General features: G+C 47.1%; 1 protein-coding gene across 5 annotated transcripts in view; it reads right to left on the bottom strand.

The window, feature by feature from the left end:
• FOXN3 (forkhead box N3) overlaps positions 1-20,555 on the bottom strand; it is a 341,535-nt gene that overhangs the window by 228,446 nt on the left and 92,534 nt on the right. For all 5 annotated transcript variants that reach the window (XM_058655362.1, XM_058655368.1, XM_058655369.1 and 2 more), the window contains exon 2: positions 2,048-2,143. The gene's annotated coding sequence lies outside the window, so the exon portion shown is untranslated. The remainder of the gene's footprint in view (positions 1-2,047; positions 2,144-20,555) is intronic.

The following is a 20,555-nucleotide window of genomic DNA, read 5'->3' as shown; positions in this document are numbered from 1 at the left end:
GCCTTTCAACTACAGTAAAAATAAATAAATAAATAAAAATTTTGAAAAAATATTTTGAAAGCCATAAGGAAATTTCAGAAGGTTCATGGGAAGTGTTTTTTATGAAAGAACTGCAGATTAGACTGCATATGTTTTTTACACCAAATAAACACTTGTTAGTTACACTTTCCCATAAAGTTTTTGAAGTATTCTTGTTCAAGTGCCTGGGCCAGGGGTTGGCAAACTTGTCCTGTAAAAGGTCAGGCTATGAAGGCTTTGTGGTTTCTGTCACCCCTATTCCATTCCATCACTCTGTCACAGTGGCTGGTGTGACCCCAAAATGGATGAACACAGCTGTGCTCCAATAAAGGCTTCTGGACAGAAATTTCACTTCTGTAGAATTCTCAGGAGGCACAAAAATTTTAGTTTCCTTTTCAATTTTTCCAGTCATTTAAACAAGCGGAAGACATTGTTAGTTTGCCTGTTGTGGGCCAAAGGTAGTCTTCTGACCCCTGGCCTGAGCTTCCAAGAGAAAGGGCCACCCTCTCTTGGGCAATCACTTGAACGGAAGGAGAGCACAAATGCTGTCATTCTGGTTCCTTGCTTCCTGGTGGCTGGGGATGCTGGGTTGTGACTGCGGCAGACTCCTGAGCCGTGAGCATGCCCAGGCAGGCAGAGTGTAGCCAGGACGAGGTTGGCAATAGGAAAAGCAAGAGCCACGCTGACAAATACAGTAGCACCTTGAAGATGCAGGTTAGCAAAAGTCACCATTGCTTTATCTGGTTTGACAAAAAGCAGGTTTGGAAGAGTTAGAACATTTGGCTCCACCTCTCTGTGGCCTCTGCCTTGGCCGTGATACCTGACTTCTGTCTTTCAGAATTCTCTTGAGATGCTCTTGGCATCAACTTACAAACTTATACTCTTGGCTTATGCTTCCTGCCCTTGAGCTTTGCTTCTCAGCTCGGAACTGCACCTTCTGAATTGCTGGGTACAGAGATCAGGCAACCACTTGGTTTATCCTGGGGCCATGTCTAGCCATGCATGCCTGGTGGAGCTGGGAGTGACGCAGAGATGGGTGTGGAAGAGACAAGTAAATAATCAGATAGACAAACAGAGGTAGGGTATGGACAAGCCCAGAGAAGAGGGAGGGACCAGCAAGGCAGCAGCCGAGCCAGGGCCAGGGCCGAGAGATCACTGTCACTGAGAGGAGGCTGCCAGCCAAGGTCCCTTGGTAGCAAGGCAGGTGCAATTTTCCCAGGTGGCCATTCTCCAGGATTCCCTAAGGGATCCAGGCCCTGAAGGGGCTCTCCTCTGGTTGGGACCAGAGTAGTGGGATTGTATGAACTCTCTCATCCAGGAAGACAGGCCTTCACCACCCAGGCTCCCCATGGGTTCAATTCCCTTCTTTCTTTCCTCCTTCTGTCTATGCAAATGCTATGCAGAGTCCCTCCCAGTCCATGAACTCTTCCTTAATTATTTCCATCTTAATCCTCAAAGTGTTTCAGTTCCCTGAATCCAGAGGTTTACTTTGAGCATACAGCCCAGCCCCCAGCTGAACACCACCATCTGCCACTTGCTCCTAAGTTAGTCCTGCACTGGGCTAGATTTCCTGAAGATGGGAACCAGTCTTAACACCATTCTATCCCCATCTGCCCAGCCACACATCACAGATACTCAATAATACTTATGGAGCTCAACTAAAAGGTACAACATTTGGACAATTAATTCAAGTACAGCACAGTCTTCTGGGAGAAAAGATCACTTAGAGGCACTTAGAGCAGAAGCTGGCTTCTACACGAAAATTTCCAGCGATGTTCCAGTTGCTTTGCAAGTCTACAACACACACCAGAATTTTAAATAAAGACTGGATTCAACATTTTCAATCATCTTAATGCCTAAATTAGATTGACCACCCTGTCCATCTGGTCAGCTGCATAAATGGATCATTAAGAAGACTGGAGGGAGGTGGTGGGGAGGATGCCATCGGAGGAAGAAACAATCAATTCTGCATTTACATTTGGATACAGCCTTGCTGTCCCTTGGCGAGATGTGGGGCTTGTGGATTTACCTGAGTCGGAATGGGTCCAGGAAGCCGAGGTCAGCATCGCTCCTTCACAGAGAAGACAAAGAGACCTTCATCATCACCAGAGGATGCTTCTGGGGGCTGGTGGAGAGGAACAGAAGGAAGACAAGATTAGAGCCGAAGAGCAGAGAGAGCCCTACACACATGGCATCTCAGGGCATCACTTTCTGCCTCCAGAAAGTGACACACGTGAATGGGAAAGTCAATTTTAACAGGACCTCTTTATTTCTTGGATAGTTCTTCAAGGACTGAGTCCTTGAAGATGGAGAGTTGTTGAAATGGCCTCATGGGACTTAGGAGCACCCAATAATTTGAAAATCCATGCCACAGACATTGTGTGACTATCTTTTACAATCCCCGTCATTGAGGCAGTCATGGACTCTCCTACAGTTACTGCTCAACCACCCTTGCCTATCCACGGGAAAACACTAGAGCCCTAACATGCTTTGCAGGGCAGTGTGTGCTTCACAGACCAGCCAGGTAGGCCCAGGTCACAAGCTGCAATGCCAGATGCTCTGTCCTACTGTCGCAAAAGGAAATTACTCTGGTCCTAGTCCTGGACACTGGCTCACTAAGTGGGGTACAAGTCCTGGGGCCACAGCCAAACAAAAATTTTGGAAAATAGGGAAGTTGGGATTTTACATCTGATGAAAGATTTTTTTTTTCCTTTTAGTTTAGGCCTACAAGATGACCAATGGACTCCCTATGAAAAGAATGGTATTATCCTGTGAGCTGCAGTATGAGAATGTTAGGAAATAGGTTTGCTAGATCAGTGGTTCTCGGTCTATGATCCATACGTGAGCAGCACCAACGCTATTGGAAAAAGAATTGAAAATCCGGATTCTTGGATGTGACCCTAGGTTATCTGGGGGTGGGGCCCAGAAGTCTGAGTTTTAACAAGTCCTGCATATGACTGTTACACACCTTAGATCTCCATCTACTCATAGACAGACATCTATTCTATTGTCATAAAATCCACACCGCCTTCCCCTACCTCATGGTGAAGCTGCAGTGAGGGACAAGCCATTGAGCTAGGGATTAGGGACGAGCTGGGGAAGCTGGGAAAGGCTCTGAAGAAATGTATCGCCCACTGTGAGATGAAACACACACCGGGCAGTTCAGACACACACAGACTTTGCTTTCTTCAAATAGCGCGAGGGTTTCCGAGGAAAGCTTTATTTCTGGTTGAAGTGGGGATGCCAGTAAGGGATGATCTCATGATGACAATGGCCACAATAACGGGCCGATGGAGGTTGGGACTGGAACAGCAACAGCCAAAGCAAACAGGGCAGTTGCAGAAGCCAAGGCCTTGGAGGTAGAGAGTGTGACAGGGCTATCAAGGGCATGGAGGAGCCAGGTCTGGCTGATACCCGAGTGAAGGTGAGCTGGCTGAGTCAAGGTCACCTCCACGTGCAGACAAGCAGATGCCTACATGTGGCTTCTGTTTCTTCGGTAAAGACCATGCAGCCTGCACCCATGGCTTATGTTTGTTACAAACCGACTGTAAGATTTCTACTTCCAGTTGGCTGACGTTACACCAAAGCGCTGATCAAAATGAAGCAGAATTTGATATTAGCAAGATCAGCTTCTTCATCCCTGATCTGCCACTTAACCCTCTGAGTCATTACAGACAAGGCACTAAATCCCTAAGCTGTGGATTGCACTTGTCAAACAAAAAAGGCACTAACATAAGGTTACCTTTTAGAAATTTAAGTTGTAAAATAGATAAGGGAGTCTGGGTTAGCTAAGCCATTAAGATACACACTGCAGGCTTGGCAGGATGGCTCACTGGTTCATGTCCCAGCAGCCCTGCTTCCCATCCAGCTCCCTGCTTGTGGCCTGGGAGAGCAGCTGAGGATGGCCCAAGGCCTTGGGACCTGCACCTGTGTGTGAGACTCGAGGCAGCTCCTGGCTTCAGACGACCTCTGCTTTGGCGGCCACTTGGGGGGGGTGAACCAACTGATGCAGGATCTTTCTCTTTGTGTTTCCTCTCTGTGCATCTGCCTTTCCAATAGAACTAAATAAATCTTAAAAAAAAAAAAAAAAAAAGATAAACATTGCACATTGTAGGAAGGAACAGGTTTGATTCCTCTGTCTGACTCCTGAGTAGGGCTTCTAGCTAATGTGGACCCTGGATGATCACAGTGATGGTTCAACACGTTGCGTTCCTCCCATTCAGGCAGGAGACCTGGATTAAATTCCCATCCTCAGACCGGTCCAGCCCTTGCTGTTTTAGACATTTCGTCAGTGAGCCTGTGGATGGGAGCTTTCCATTTGTCTGTTTTTCTTTCTGCCTCTCAAATAAATTTATAAAAATAAGAATAAGAAAAAAATTTAAAGATTGATTTATTTGAAAGGCATTTATACAGAAGGATATAGAGAAGTGTTGTGGCCACTGGTTCACTCCCCAAATGGCCACAACAGCCAGTGCTGGACCAAGCTAAAGCCAGAAGCTCCATCCAGGGCTGCCATAAGGGTGCATGGCTTTAAGGACTGAGCCATCTTCTGCTGCTTTCCTAAGCACATTAGCAGGGAACTGGATTAGAAGTGGAGCAGCTGGAACTTGAACTGGTGCTCCTATGAGACACAATCACCAACATGGTGGCTTAATCCTCTACACTACGATGCTGACCTTGAAAAACTCTTAAAAGTATGAAGTTGCTGAGAAATTACAAGTGGAATACTACAGAGACATGTAGAATTACCCTCCTCGGGGAGACGCTTGGGCACTAAATATTGTGCCTGATTGTGCTGGCGTTTGAAAATGCTGTGTAGGGCCCAGCAGCGTGGCCTAGCAGCTAAAGTCCTCGCCTTGAATGCCCTGGGATCCCATATGGGCGCTGGTTCTAATCCCGGCAGCTCCACTTCCCATCCAGCTCCCTGCTTGTGGCCTGGGAAAGCAGTCGAGGACGGCCCAATGCATTGGGACACTGCGCCCGTGTGGGAGACCCGGAAGAGGTTCCAGGTTCCCGGCATCGGATCGGCGCACATCGGCCCGTTGCGGCTCACTTGGGGAGTGAATCATCGGACGGAAGATCTTCCTCTCCTCCTCCTCCTCCTCTGTGTATCTGGCTGTAATAAAATGAATAAATCTTTAAAAAAAAAAAAAAAGAAAATGCTGTGTAAAAGCAAAATGTCCCTCATGTCCTTAAGGTTCTCCTTTTCAGTATTTATAGATAGAGCAACTCTGAGGAAGAAACCTGGCATCAACCATCCGTTCTCCCAAGAAACATTTCAAGGTACATTTTGTAGTTGGAATTTTTTTTACTATTATTGTTATATTTCTCTGACCACAAGTGAGCATCAAGGCAGATTTCAGCAGCTGCTACGGAGCACACCTCGGTCTGCAGCAACCCCGACATACACGATGGCAATCATTTATCATCTCTGCAGTAGTTTAGTCCCAGATGGACCATTTACTAATTTACTTCCATATGTAACTGGCAGAGAGATTAATCGGGCTTCCAACTCGGAAACCTGAATTGTTGTGCTTTATTCCCTTAATAGGCTGACTCTAGGCAGGAAGAACACGTTTACCTATGAAAAGTGAAGAGTTCCTCTTCCAAAAGCCTGTAGCTCTCGGATACGTGCACACACACGTGCACACACACACATTCTCAACACAGCTTGCTGTTTTGTGAGCTTGCTCTTCAGAACTGTCCGCTACAACTACGGGCAGAAATGTCACAGGTGCAGTTGCAGCCACGTTCCCCTCCTTGTCTGCAAGGTCACGGTCTCAGCTTTCTGAAACGGAAGAGATCTTTTTGCCGCAGCGCCGCACCCAGCAGGCCCAGCTATGTGGTGCCTGGGCACTGGAAAGTATGCACTTTGTTTTTTCCACTCTTTTTTTTTTTTAAAGATTTATTTATTTATTACAAAGTCAGATATACAGAGAGGAGGAGAGACAGAGAGGAAGATCTTCCGTCCGATGAGTCACTCCCCAAGTGAGCTGCAACGGCCGGTGCGGGAACCTGGAACCTCCTCCAGGTCTCCCACGCGGGTGCAGGGTCCCAATGCTTTGGGCCGTCCTCGACTGCTTTCCCAGGCCACAAGCAAGGAGCTGGATGCGAAGTGGAGCTGCCGGGATCAGAACCGGCGCCCATATGGGATCTCGGGGCGTTCAAGGCCAGGACTTTAGCCGCTAGGCCACGCCGCCGGGCTTTTTCCACTCTTTTTAAGGGTCTGAACTTGACTGAATTTTGCAGCTGCTGAGTCTGCAGGGAGGTGATGGCCCATGGATGGTTAGCTTTGCTCCCAGTTCTCCTGGGCCCATTGAATATTGGGAATAAGATCAGTGTGGACCTTCATTTTTCTCTTATTCATTCCATGCTGCTACTATTTGGGAATCCCTCAAATTTATTATTATTTTTTTAAAAAATAATTTTCCTGGCCCGTTGAATGGAAGCAATTGAGTTCCTGCAGCAATTGAAAATCCTGCCAGGATTTTCCATGTGAATGACTGGCTCAGCCTAGGGCTTCCCATGGAGGTTTCTGTGTTTTTCTACTCTTAAGGAAGAGTTAAAATAACATGGCACCGACTGAGGTTTGGTTTGGTTCTGATTTTATACTGGAAAATACTTCTGGATAATGGCAAAAAAAAAAGTACACAAATGTGCCAACTGTTGGAACTCCCTAACAGATAACAGCAGAATTGTCCCGCATGGCTCCTTGAAACAGTCCATGTACACGATCCAGGGTCTAGAAGCTCAGGTCAACCCTACTACAAAGGGATGACCCCTCTGCAGCAGGGGCCAGCACAGGTAACATAATACACTGGTCATGGAGGGCTAGTGTCCACCATGACAAAGAGGGCGGTCCCAGGCAAGTCAGGACACCCAAAGAAGCAGTTCTGTGAGCCTGCCCCTCCATCAGCCCCAAAGATGGGCTGGCGTCTGCAAACTTCCCCCCAAGCCAGAGCGAGGGTGAGAGGCAGAGCTCCTCCGAGCAGCCAGCTGCTCTAGACTTGAGTCACCTTAAAACAAATCCGTTTTCGAAGACACAAACCGTGTTTCCTCCTTCTGCACTTCCCAGACCACATGTGAGCACACACGGAGGCCTGCCCGCGATACCCATGTGGGATGGCCAGAGAAAGGCGCATTGTGCTCCCAACTGGGGTGCTGCCCAGCTGCACGCCCAAACATTGGGAAGCTGTTAGTTTCCCAGAGGTGTTCTAATCAGATCACCACTCTGAGCAGTAACAGGCAGTAGGTGCTGTCAGTTCCCTGTGCACACACAAAAGTGTGTAACACACACCAAAGAACCACATGTGTTACTGTTCCTAAAAAGTCCACCTACGGTCAGAAAACAAATTTTTCTCAGAGCAATGGCTTAGCTTAAATTACCATATCATTGTACATTCTCTTCACTGCAACATGAATAATAAAACTACCGAAGAAGGAAAATGCAGGCTCGAACTGAATAATGGGCATAAATAAAAACATTTTGACATTAAAAATGCGGCATAAATTGAACTACAACCTACTTGAAAGCTCCCACAATCGTAACATGCACACCGAAATCCATTAACCTAATATCTAGGCTGCTGTTTGCAAAGTAGGGGTCTGGCACATAAATAAATACCCATTTGAACACTCCTCCTAAATTACTGTACAATTTGGTTGCAAAGGAACACACTTACACAGTCTATCATCTTTACTCGGCCGCTCTCTCGCCAACACTGAGGTCATCTCAGGCTACGATGCGCAATACAAACACACATCCGAGCGGCCAACGGTACTAAGAAGTAGAGCTAATGTCAGAAACAGACCTGGGTCATCCTGGAGACCAGAGAGATATTTACATAAGCGTTTAGAAGAGACAATGGAGCCTCAGTCCCCTTCGAACTGCACACCTTTATCCACTGCTTTGCTCTCTCTACCTGATCATTTTTATATAAAAGCTACAAGGCTGCAAAGACCTTAGCTGCCATCAACTCGGCAGCTGTTCGCGATTCAGTGGCACGTTAGATTTGCCTAAAAGACTCGGCTATTCTCAATCAAAGCTTTCGTTCCTTACCCATCACGACCCCTCATCCAAAAAACAAAAAACAAAAACACACCCAGCTCCACAGCCATTCTCGTCCCCCTGTCATCTGCCAAGGCCATTTTTTCTTACCTTTGCAACTCACTCACATTTATTTCGTTGGATGATATTTACCCAACCAAGGACAATTGTTTGCCTGGAATCTTGCAACTTTCAACTTTGCCCACACCTCCTAGTCAAGCAGCAGGGAAATGCCGCAGCACCCCCGGCACCTCCCTCAGCTGAGTTAATATGCATCCGAATCCACAGCTATATTTTAAATTCTTTTACACTTACTTAATATAGTGCGTGCCTCCTGTCCACTGATGCGATATCAGAAACCTGCAAGCTACTATTTCTGCAACTGTGTCACTGTAGATAGTCTGAAACATGTACGTAGCTGTTGCCATGGAAACAAACACAGCTAGGGTAGAGTGCCACGCTGTGTTAATTCCTTCACCCATGAACCCCAGGGGAATGCTAACATTCATCTTCTTTCTCCTTTAGTCTCACACTGCTTTAATATATTTTTTAGCATTATCAAATGATGTACTAAATACACATGGTACACCTGAAAATACAGACTCAGTGTAGAGAGCCTTGCTAGCGACCTAGCTTGCTGGGTGCCTGCCAAAGGCAGCGCAGCTCTGAGGTGGGTCCTCTCCCTAGCTTCTCCTGGAAGAAACAGACAACTTTGTCTTCTTTTAAAAATGATGTGGGGAGGACAGGAAAGGTGAACACCTCGTCTCACCTAACAGGAACAGTGCTGGGAACACTGCACCGGGATAAGGATGCTGCTGGAAATGGGTTTTCTCCGGTGGGTGAAATGTGCCGGCAAGCCTTGCAAACTTCCTGAAGTGGATCCAAGCTAGGAAGCATTCTCCCTTCCGATTTCAGTTTCAACGAGGCAAAGGTGTAAACCCTTAGCGAGAGCTTTAGCCAGGCCCACCCTTGTCTTTCTTCTTCCTAAACCTATGTGAGCAGGTGTTAGTAGGATTGAGGAGGTAGCGAGGTGGGAATCTTCCAACCGCCAGAAATGAATGTGATTTTCCTGAAATCAGAACATGCTCTTATTTGCTTCAAGTTCAAATCTCTGCCCTTATCAATGCCTACACCCAGGGAGAAAAGTTGTACTCTTTCATCACACCTCAAAGCCACAATGTGTGGTTACTGGTGCTTTGGGTCACCTTCCCATTGTTCAATCTGATACTTTACATGTTGGGGTTAGACTCATCACAGCAGACAAAAGTAAGCTGTTCGAATATCTTAATCTTAATTACTTACTTCTGTTCAGTCTACACGAAAATGGTCATGTTCAAATCTGCACGCTGATGGGCTTCACTTGAATACAATTTTTCTGCACCAAACAAACAATTGTAGGCTTCCAAAGTGCAAATTCCTGACCCCCAAACTAGCATGTCTGAAAGAAACCACTCGTTTATCTGTGGAGATGATGGCAAAATTATTCAGCAAAAAAATAAGCACATTTTCCCATTATCTTTCCATTTTTTTTCATTATTTTTGCCAAATTGAATCACTCCTGGATGCTTACTGTGATGATAACAACAAACTCAGCTCTAAGATTAAGCAAAGCTGATACCCATTTATCCATCTATCTCTCCATATTAAAGAGGTACACATGCCATTTTAAAAAAAATAATCTCGGGCCCAGCGGCGTGGCCTAGCAGCTAAAGTCCTCGCCTCTAACGCCCCGGGATCCCATATGGGCGCCACTTCTAATCCCGGCAGCTCCACTTCCCATCCAGCTCCCTGCTTGTGGCCTGGGAAAGCAGTCGAGGACGGCCCAATGCATTGGGACACTGCACCCGCGTGGGAGACCTGGAAGATGTTCCTGGTTCCCGGCATCAGATTGGCGTGCACCGGCCCATTGCGGCTCACTTGGGGAGTGAATCATCGGATGGAAGATCTTCCTCTCTGTATCTCCTCCTCTCTGTATATCTGGCTTTCCAATAATAATAAAAAATCTCAAAAAAAATAATAATCTCAAGAAACCAGTCCAGCATAACACATTGGCTTCAAGTTTTAGCTGAGCAGGTGGTATTACCCTTGAACTAACTGACAGCATTTGCAAATTTCAGGAGCAGAGTCAGAGAAGCGACTACAGCAGTCCTTACCCTGACTTGGCACATCTGTATCTAAGACATTTCTCTGCTATTACCAATCATTTTCCACACATTTTCCATTTGACTGTCACAAGAGTTCCACGAATTGAGTTGGCAGATGCCAGCAATATCATCTCACGTAAGACACCCAAGGATACAAATGACAGTGACTGGTCCTAGGTCACACCTCAAATGTTAGAATCTTGTCTTTGGTTAACTGACACAGTGCTCTGCCCTGGTACCATGTTGCCCCGTGTGTGTTCACAACGGTGTGGCTGTACAGGACTTAGGACAACCATTGTAACACTACAAATAGAAGGACAGATACTGGGGCTGGCATGATGGACTATCAGGCTAATTCTCCATCTGCAGCACTGTCATCCTATATGGGTGCTGGTTCGAGTCCTGGCTACTCCACTTCTAATCAAGCTCCCTGCTTATAGCCTGGTAAAGCAGAGGAGGATGGCCCAAGTCCTTGGGTCCCTGCGTCCCTGAAGGGAGATCCAGAAGAAGTTTCTGGTTCTTGGCTTTGGACTGGCCCAGCTCTGGTCATTGGAGTCATCTGGGGAGTGAACCAGTAGATAGAAGTTCTCTCTCTGTTTCTCCTCTATCTGTAACTCAGCTTCTCAAATAAAAAGAAATAAATCTTGAAAACAAACAAAGCACAGATATTAACATAGATTCATGGATTGTGATCAACGGTGGCTGGTGGTTGAAGTTAGGTCTGGGTTTTGATAGTAGCCATTCTATTGTTGTGAGACAGCATCTCATTATAGTTTCAATTTGCATTTCCCAAGGATTAGTGATGTAGAGCATCCTTTTGTGCACGGACTGGTCATTTGCACATCTTTGGGTTAGTACCTATTCAAGACCTTTGCCCATGTCGAATTGGGTTATTTCTTTGGCATTATTATTACTGAGTTTTAGAAGATCTCTGTATAATCTGGATATTAATCCCTTATCAGATAAACCATTTGCAAATGTTTTCTCCCATTCTGTGGGTTGCTTTTTTACTTGGTGGTTTCCAAGATACACTTTGCCACCAGATAATCAGAAAAAGAGTTCACTGAGTCTTCACTTACTACGCCAGAGTTCCTCCACATTAGCTTGGATATCAAGAATTCACTGGATTTGGTCATGGCATGTCTTGGTGAAGAAACTTATCATGATCATAATTCCTTGCTTTTAAAGAGTTTTGTTTATTTCTTCAAAAGGCAGAGTGACAGAGACAGAGAAAGAAAGATATCCCATCCTTGGGATCACTCCCCAAATGGCTGCAATGGCTGATGCTAGTTCAGGTAAAAGCTAGGAGGTTAAAACTTTGGGCAGGTCTTCTGTAGGTGTTAGGGGCCCAAGCAGTTGGGCCATCTTCTACTGTCTTTCTGAACACATGAGCAGGGAACTGGATTGGAAGTAAAACAGCCAACACTCAAAGCCAGGGCTATACTATGGGATATTGGTGTTGTAGGGGGCAGCTTAATCCACTGCATCATGACCCTAGTCTCATACATGTATTCTTTTTTTTTAAGGTTTATTCATTTTTATTACAAAGTCATATATACAGAGAGGAGAGACAGAGAGGAAGATCTTCTGTCCGATGATGCACTCCCCAAGTGAGTGCAACGGCCGGTGCTGCGCTGATCTGAAGCCGGGAAACCAGGAACCTCTTCCGGGCCTCCTACACGGGTGCAGGGTCCCAAAGCCTTGGGCCGTCCTTGACTGCTTTCCCAGGCCACAAGCAGGGAGCTGGATGGGAAGTGGAGCAGCCGGGATTAGAACTGGTGTCCATATGGGATCCTAGCGCGTTCAAGGCGAGGACTTTAGTTGCCCCTACATGTATTCTTTTTTTTTTTTAAGATTTATTTTATTTTTATTACAAAGTCAGATATACTGAGAGGAGGAGAGATAGAGAGGAAGTGGAGCTGCCGGGATTAGAACCAGCAGCCATATGGGATCAAGGCAAGGACCTTAGCCACCAGGCCTGGCCGCCAAGCCCATCTCTACATGTATTCTTAAAGGTGACTTTTCCAGGCCACAGGATTGCTTCCAAGTTAGGTCTGGTGGGAGGCACTTGTCTGGGAAAGGAGGTGTTTTCCACATGATGCTTCGTCTCAACAGGCCAAGCTTTGGAAAGCTTTCTAAAATGGCGGTGCAGGAAAACATGGAGTTGGGTGAAGTCCACAGCTCGTGGTTTAGCATGTTGTAAATATTTTTCATAACTTGCCTGGCATTATGAACTTCTGCATGTTATAATAGCATGGCACTCTCGGAAGCCATGGAAGCGTAGGGCTGGGGGTTGGGGGGAAGAGGTCAGCGTGCAGCAAGAGGCCCCACTCTCTGGCTTTCTAATCCTTGTATTTACATTTTAATTGTCCCTGGCCTTTCTGCCCGTCCCTGACTGTCAGGGCATCAGCTGGCCTTCTTGCTGCACAAAGTGGTTTGGCTCTCACAGCTCCCTCCTGTTTGAATTCGCATCTCATATGCCAGGGGCTGAGAAAACAAATAATAGAGTTGATGAGAATTTCGTCTGAAATAAGATGAATACAGGCCTGAGAAAGAGTCTCTGGGCACCCACATGCAGACTTCTGGTTGCCACCAACTCTGGGTCCATCAGCTTAAAGCCAGCCGTCTAATGCTCAATTTGCTTGCAATATAAAGCATTTTTGAGTGTTTTTACGTGAAAATATTCTTTGTTTATTCTGCCATTTCTTTGGCATTGTAAGGTTTTAAAATCCAGCCTTCTAAGCATATACCCAGCTTGTTTTTTCAAAATTTCACATTACGCTTGATTTTTAAATTAATTTTTGAGATACTGGCAATGAATGCCAGAACACTCAAAATGGGAGTCAGCTATGACCAACTGGTGAGCAGGCAAATCAATACAAGAACTGATTTTAGAGAATGTTTACATCAATTTTCAGGGTTTTTTAGGCTGTGAAATCTTTCGAAGAAAATGTAACATCTAGTCAGAGCAGCATGCACAAACAGACGAACAAGTTAACTGTTCTCTGTGTTGTCTTGTCCCGTGCCTGCACAAGATTCTCCCAGCCAAGGTCCCAGAGCCCACTGCACTGAGGTCCCCCCGCATTCTGTGGCCCTGCTGTTCTCTACTGTGAGTGTAATCTGAAGACTCTAACAGGCGTGTCTCAGCTGGCTGAGCTGCACCCCAACCAGGGCACTCACCCCATTCCATAGGGAGCCTCCACTGGTGCTTCGACCCAGCAGGCCTGAGAGGCTCCTGCGAGCTTTTTCAAGGCCATGCACAGACTGCAGAACTCTCCTGAAGACCCCCTCCTCTGGAAACCCAATTCCTGCTGCAATGTATTCCCCAACTCTTGGGTAAAGGCCCAAGGTTAAGGGGCCTCCAGTACAACTGGGACTCATGACACCCCAACTCTTGAGTAAAGGCCCAAAGTCAAGGGGCTTTCAGTGTAATTGGGACTCGTGACACCCCAACTCTTGGAAAAAGGCCCAAAGTCAAGGGGCCTCCAGTACAACTGGGACTCATGACACAAGCCTCAATGCCAGTGAGAGGCCAGGGACTTTGCCATCTCTCTTCTCCATGCCCTTTGAGAGAAAAACCAAACACTGCGCCTGCTTTGATGGCTTGGAGCCAAGTTCACCTGTGAGATCAGAAGACGCTAATGACTAGAGGGTATGCTCTCATCAGGTAGCACCGGGGTGTAAAATGGCACAGGAAAAAGTTGGAAATGATCCCTGTTCCCCACCTATGGTTCTGACCCAGCCCCTGCCGCCAGGGCTGACAATGAGCCACACAGCAAAAAAGCTAAGTGTTACAACCAGTGTGGTGTTCCTGCCTGGAGTTACAAGAGTGTCTGCTAGTGTTTGAGGTTGTCTTATGTCTAGCAGCTGCCCTCTGTTGGTTGTGCCACTGCAGAGGGTCCTGAGGCCAGCTGATAGAGAAAAGAAATCGATCATGAAGGCTTTACTCTCAGGATGTTCACACGGATGCTTGGCTAAGATTTGGGAGAAAATTTCCCCAGGAATAGAAAGACCTCCTCATTTGGAAATTGGCATTGAGAGGTTTGCACTTGAGGCCACCTGTTGGGAATGGAGCCACTGAGAGTCCGCAGTGTGTACGAGCCCCCTCCATGTCTGCATGAACTGGGTCCGTCAATGTGCTCTCCGTGGGATCCTGTCGCTGGGAGAACTCTGCCACTGCCAGTGAGCACACTGCTGAATACAATGTTTTCCCTTTTCAAAGCGGAAGACGTGGTGGATTGTGTAAACGTATTTGATCCTAATCTTCCCTACTTAAGAAAAACTGGAAGTTTTTAATGCCATAATGCTAGTCATGTGCATGATTGAAATATAAACCACTTGATTTAGTCGGAACTTTCCCCTCCCCCCAGGTAGGGACCAAATAATACATGTTTATTTACCGCTCCTACAACACCCCATGATGGAAGACATCCTGGGGTGGGGCAGGGATGGGGTCAGCTGGTGCCGGGAAGGCAGGCATCAAAGATGCTTCGGCCTCCATGCTCCACTGTCGCCTAGCATGTTCCTCGCCTTCATAGTCACAAAGAGCTTGCTGCGACCTTGCTGTGTCACTTTGTTCCTGTCTCAATGAGGAGCAGCATGGAAGGCTTGCTCCTTCATCCTAAGGAAGAACCCAGAAATGGTTTGTCTCTGGCTGTCTCTCTCATTCTCACTTGGTCTGCTAAAGATAAAATAAATAGCACTTAAAATTAAAAACTGACAAAATGTGGCATTATCTCCATTCACCAACTGCAAGTCAACACCTCCTGAAGGGATATCCACCAAGTCTTCAGTGCACGTTTCTCCCTGGAGACTCTGAGATAGGTGCCTCGGATCATATGAGGCAGCATCTTCTTAAATAATGATAAATCTGACAACTGACTGTGCGACCTGGGCTTGGAGATGGACAATGTGTAAATAGCATCAGATATGAACTGTAGCATATTTTAATATGCCTGAGGTGGCAAGAGGAGGAAGGCGCCTCCCATGTGGGCATCCCAAGGTCCATGAAGCATCAAGTGATCTGGGGAGAAGAGCCCCTGGGCGTCACCCCTGGTTTTCCAACTTAGAGCCAAGATTCCTTTTACTTGGGGTGCCTCGCTCTGACAGAACTCATGCAAAAACACACATATGCTCAGACTTAATTTTTCCTGCAGCTGAGCAAAATTCAGCAGATAAAATCTCTTTTTTATTAGTTTTTTTAAAGATTTATTTATTTTTATTACAAAGTCAGATATATATATAGAGGAGGAGAGACAGAGAGGAAGATCTTCCGTCCGATGATGCACTCACTCCCCAAGTGACCGCATCAGCCGGTGCTGAGCCGGTGCTGTGCCGGTCCAAAGCCAAGAGCCAGGAACTTCCTCTGAGTCTCCCATGCGGGTGCAGGTTCCCAAAGCTTTGGGCCATCCTCAACTGTTTTCCCAGGCCACAAGCAGGGAGCTGGATGGGAAACAGGGCCACTGGGATTAGAACTGGCACCCATATGGAATCCAGGCACGTTCAAGGTGAGGACTTTGGCCTTATTAGTTTTATTTTTTTATTTTTATTTTTTTAAATAGAGGCAGGTTTTTTTTTAGATTTATTTTATTTTTATTACAAAGTCAGATATACTGAGAGGAGGAGAGATAGAGAGGAAGTGGAGCTGCCGGGATCAGAACCAGGGGCCATATGGGATCAAGGCGAGGACCTTAGCCACTAGGCCACGCTGCCGAGCCCTCTTTTAAATGCCTGGGAATCTCTCCCTTGGTAAGAAACAAAAGCTTAAATAGTAAACTTAGCCCCAGAAGATGGGGTTAAATAAATGCTTGACTCCAGTTCTTGACAGGCTGAGAAGACACCACAGGGGTAGCGATCAGAGGACGACCAGAGCTGCTCCCTCCCTCCTGCCCCAGGACCTCTGTCCAGCCAGGAGCCAGGGCCACAAAGCCAGCCAGTGTTACCTTCTTATCCCCAGGTGCCATTTGAGATGCGCCTTGTGGAAATACCTTGTAGGGAATGAGCAAAGAACACAGGGAATTGCTGTTCCCACAATACTAACAAAATGCAAATAAGCCACCAAGGGGAAAAAGCCATACAGCTGGCTTATCTGAACACAGAAGACTATTTATTTTTTTCAAAAAACGTTTATGAAAGTTTTCTTCATTTCTCACATTCAGTTAGTATACATTTGGCATTTTCAAAATTCAAACCTGATGTGGATTTGGAATTCAATGAAGCACTTTGGAAGACATCTGAGTGAAAAAAATAAAAAGTTCTAGCCATATGCTCCTGGTGCATGAATTTGAATATTTGAAAGGTAATCTAGAAATGAGGACGCTTCCAGTTCTCCATATCAACCGCAGCAATTCCTAGCAACCACACGTTTGATAGATCGCGCCTCTTCCTCATTGGAGAGACAATGGTAGGACTGAGTCACGGGCTAGGCTCCTGTCAAGGCCTGGCTCTGACAAGTGTGTGCCTTTCCCAAAATCGCTGAGCACTTCTGCCACTCTTTCTGGTCACAAATGAAGGAGAAATAATAATTGTGACCTCACTGAGCATAGTAACACATGAGAGAGCTTCTAGAAATATTTAAATTTGGCGAAGAAATTGAATGAGAAGTCAGAAGACCACGCACAAGGACTCCTGTGGAACAAGCTCTAACGTCAAGTTCATCAGATTTGCCTCTTATTTCAATTTATCTGCATGGCCAGAAAGGAAATGACCAGAGCCAAGTCCACAGCAGGGCCTCTCCCATCTCGCTCTGATTCTTGTCTGCACCCCTGATCAGGATGGCAGAGTTCCTGGGCCCCAGCTGGAAGGGTTCCCTCACAGTGCCCAGCTAGCCCTGCTCATCCTGTCCCTGTGCCAGGCCTCTAACTAGGTCACCCAGACAGAGAATTTACAAACCAAGCAGTCATGTGCATCACTAATCCACTCACGTGGACACCAACCTGCAGAAGACCAAAATCCGTGGCGTTATTATGCTAGCTCGTTCTCTAAGCCACGTGTCGAAATCCAACTCACAAGCACAGAGGATGGCTGCGCTGTCATGGGGAGAGTCTAAATCCTAAATGTTCAGATTCCCAGAAGCCTGAGAATGGCAGGACTTGTGACAGAAGTGAGCAATCCTCAACTTCCTTGTTGAGAAGATGGGAGAACAAATTGACAGCCTCTCTTCTGGAATTGTCACACAATAAACCATGATGGATAAATCACTCAGTCTACTCTCTCTTATAGAGATCTGAGCTCCGCCCAGGGGTATTGCGCATGGCCAGAGTAAAGCGACAAGCCCAGTTCCATGGAGAAGGCAGAGTGTTGTTAGTTTGTCCACAGCAGCCCAGCCCAGCCCCCAATGTCTCTACCCAACTTTGCTGCCATCCAGACCCAGACTTGACCCCTGGTCAAGTCCTAGCTATAGGAGAAAGCTGAACAACAGCTTCAAGCTGCTTGGGAAAGACCCTCTCCTTGGTGTAGTCCTATGCTACGGTATCAAGTTACAGTATTACCACTGTCATCAAGGCAAATCCCTCTGACAGCAACCCTGATCCATACATGCAGATGTTGCCACCTTCCCAACCCCTGTCTGGAGACCTGGTACCCTGAGCTCTTGGATCTAATTCTCTCCCACCCAGAATATGCAACATATTCTTCCTCAACAGGACTGCATGCAGCCCAGGCTCCAGGCTGACCTTCCTCCTGGGCCATGGCGTGCAAAGCCCAAGCTCTGTGGGTGGCACCTCGGCGGCCTAAACCACACCAGCCAAACAAGGTGTCCACAGGCAGTTGCTGGTATTGTGTTGTTGGCTGTAGTTTGAAGGTTGCCTAAAATGACGCAGCTAGTAAAACAGGCAAGAAGTCCACCTGCACAGCACGGACCACGGCTGCTGAAGCAATCAGTGAAGTTAGTCCGGAAAGCTGCCAGCTCGGGCACAGCGCTCAAGACCTGAGAAATTCCAGACCACAGCAAGCCCAGACCACGGCAAGCCCAGGAGTAATGTGGAATTCCAAGGAGATAAGGTGCAACGCAGCACCATAGAGTTGTCCTGCCAGTGGAAAATGGAACAAATTCCAGATTGCATTTTCCTGGTCCTTGGCGGGCCAGGAAATACTTCAGGATGCTGAGTACATTAGCACTTCCAGTTCAATAAGAACTCCATCGCTGAGCCAGGGCTTTACTGAAAAAGGGCTTCCTATCTGATTGCAAACCATACATCAACTTGCCTTAACTTTATTGTAAGAAGAAATCCGAAACGTATTCCGAAAGAGATCAACCCTAACTTTATTTAGGTCACGCTGTTGACATACACAAATAATGTGAAGCGGGTGACTAATTCAGAAACAGCCAGAAAAGGTCAAGGCTTAGTTGATTTCTTAACCCGCACTAATCCATGGAAAACATAAATAGGCACTGGCCCCCGTCATTCCTAGGCATGAAATGCACAAAGCAGGGAGATTCATGCAAACTCCTGTTTTAAAAATAAATCTTTATTTTATTTTTATTGGAAAATCAGATCTTCCATGCAATGATTCACTCCCCAAGTGACTGCAGTGGCAGGAGCTGAACTGATCCGAAGCCAGGAGCCAGGGTAGACTCGGAGCACTGTGCACTGCACCAAGAGGATGGAGCACAAAGAGGACAGGGCCTGCAGAACCTGGAGCATCAACCCTTCCAAAGCACCAGCAAGCACGGCACTGCCCGAGCTTTATATCCCTAGAGGGTCTGCTGGGCTGGATGGGAGAGCAACAAGGAGAGCGACCCTGGCTTGGAAACGAGGTGCTTGGTACAACAGAGAGAGCGAGCATCACTCCCGCTTTCTGGCAGGTAAAGCTGTAAGGACATGGAGGCCAACATGCATGCCATGGCTGTCCCTGGGTATCCAGCTCATAAGAGGACATGCTTCCTGCTGCCCCCAGGAGTCTGAGGCCCTAAGCCACAGACATGCGTGTGCCCCGGCTCGGGTACCAGGAGGCCCAAGCAGGCTTGGTGCTAAGTTCAGACTCTGCATCTCTGACAAGTGCACCCTGGTGAGGTCACACTGCTGCCATGGACTCCACGCTGAGAGTGGGACCTTGAGCCCGACAGCATTCGGGATTCACATGACCTTTCCACACTTCCAAAAAGCAGGCTGTACATGCAGCAAGCAAGAAAATGACACACAGCAAGGAGTAAGACAACTGCCAGCTTTTACAAAAGACTTATTTTTCACAGGACGCGCACACACACACACACACACACACACACACACACACACACACCATCTTCCACCCACTGATTCACTCTGCGAACAGTCCTAACAGCTGGGACAACTCAGGCTGACACAGGAGCCAGGAACTGCATTCAGGTCTCCCGCATGGGTGGCGGGGACCCAAGCGCTTAGGCCGTCTTCTGCTGCTTCCCAAGTGCATTCACAGGAATGCTGGACCAGAAGCAGAGGGAGCAGGACTCAAGCCAGTGGTCCGATACGGGAGGCGGCCATCACAGCCGTGGTTTCATCCCCTGCACCACAATGCTAATCCCAGAAGTTGCCTCTTGATTGGCTCTATGAAGTGATGTCACACTGCCTTTCTCAACACCAAACCAACCAGCTTTGACAACATCTGAAGTCCTTCTCCATTCCCACCCACCAACACCGCTGCTGTTCTGAGCTCATCTCCCACCCTCCCATTCCCTCGCTCAGCCTCTGTGCCACCCACTCTGGCCTCCTTGTCATTCCTGGGCTGGCTCAGGCCCCCTGCAGCACCTGCACACTTGTTCTGCCCTCTGCCTGAAGAGCTCTTCCTCTCAATATTCACCTGCCACCACCTTTCCCTCCTTGCTGGTGGAAAGCCTGTCCCGCTGTTCTCTCTACCTATCCCCTTTCTGTATCCAGCTCTCACCACTACCAGCAAATGGTACACATTATTCATTTGTTTACTGTCTACCTCCTTCTCAGCACGTCAGCTTCAAAAATGCAAGAATTCGACCGTCTTATTTATTGCTGTATCCCAGCAGGTGGCACATAATAGGCCCTTAAATATTTGTTCAATGAAGGAAGAAATAGTTTTTCTTAAATATTTATTTATTTTTCTTGGAAAGGCAGATTTACAGAGAGAAGGAGAGACAGAAAGATCTTCCATCTGCTGACTCACTCCCCAAGAGGCTGCAACAGCCAGAGCTGAGTCGATCTGAAGCCAGGAGCCAAGAGTTTCTTCCAGAACTCCCACACGGGTGCAGGATCCTAAGGTTTTGGGTCATCCGTGACTTTTCCAGGCCACAAGCAGGGAGCTGAATGGGAAATGGGACAGCCAGGATATGAACTGGTGCCCATAAGGGATCCCAGTGTGTGCAAGGTAAAGACTTCAGCCATTAGGCTACCACACTG

The sequence above is a fragment of the Ochotona princeps genome, chromosome 26, assembly GCF_030435755.1.
Source record: "Ochotona princeps isolate mOchPri1 chromosome 26, mOchPri1.hap1, whole genome shotgun sequence".
Taxonomy (NCBI): Eukaryota; Metazoa; Chordata; class Mammalia; order Lagomorpha; family Ochotonidae; genus Ochotona; species Ochotona princeps.
Note: the sequence above shows the minus strand (reverse complement) of the source record. Positions and strands in the feature narration are given on the sequence as shown.